This window comes from Solanum stenotomum, chromosome 6, assembly GCF_019186545.1.
Source record: "Solanum stenotomum isolate F172 chromosome 6, ASM1918654v1, whole genome shotgun sequence".
NCBI classification, from domain to species: domain Eukaryota; kingdom Viridiplantae; phylum Streptophyta; class Magnoliopsida; order Solanales; family Solanaceae; genus Solanum; species Solanum stenotomum.
This window is the reverse complement of record NC_064287.1, coordinates 2,735,986-2,736,965: the sequence shown is the minus strand read 5'-3', so window position 1 is coordinate 2,736,965 and position 980 is coordinate 2,735,986.

Here is a 980-nt window from a genome sequence, read left to right as displayed (position 1 = left end):
AATTCTCTCACGCATGGACAGTTTTTTTTTCCTACCCTTTCTCTACTCTTGATATTCTTAATCTCTTTTTTACTCATTGATATCAATTAGTATTTTGCTTTTTATTTGAGAAGCCTAAGAATCTATATTTAGTGATTGATTTTGCATTAGTGATAATTGGATTTATTTTTTAATTGTTTTTTTTTCAATTTTTTTTTAAAAAAAAGAATGAAAAAATCTCAAAATCAAGTGCTCAGTCATTGAGAACGCTAAAAAACTTCTCAATTTTGTGGATGTATTTCTATTTGATCGCAATGGTAAGAAAAAAATCACTTTGTATTATTCTTTTTCATATCATATAGTTGTGTAGAAGAAGTTTTCTTCTCTATTTATTTGAACATGTTTTGCTCCTATATACTCAATAGGTTTGAAGCAAATTTTATCGTACTGTAATTAGTTAAAAATTTATAGGTTTGTGTTTTGGTACTTGATGTACCCTTTGTGAAATTTTATTGGATATGTTATTGGTGTTATTATAACCTTTGTGCACCTCAATTGCACCAAATAATTTAGACACATACAATGTCATAATTTTTAAAAATGCAGTTTGGTTAGAACATATTACTTTCTTCCTGCTTTTAAAAAAAAATAAAAAATTAAACATGGTTTCTCATCTTGAAATTCAATGAGGAAAATAAAATTGTAATTGTAATTGAGAGATATAACTTCAAGTGATTGTTTCGTACTTATTATGTTATTTTGTTATTTATGTTTGTACATTTAGATTAAAATTGGTTCATGAATTAATTACTTTGCATTATAAAATACAATATTAATAGTTTCAAATTTGTATATGGATGTATTTAGGATTGTAATATTAATAATATTTAATTGCACTGTAATTAATTGTGTACTGTATGTTTATATGTCCTGTTTCTTAATTGTTTATATGAAATTATTTTTTATGATCAAGGAATTAGACCACATATGTCACTTGCAAC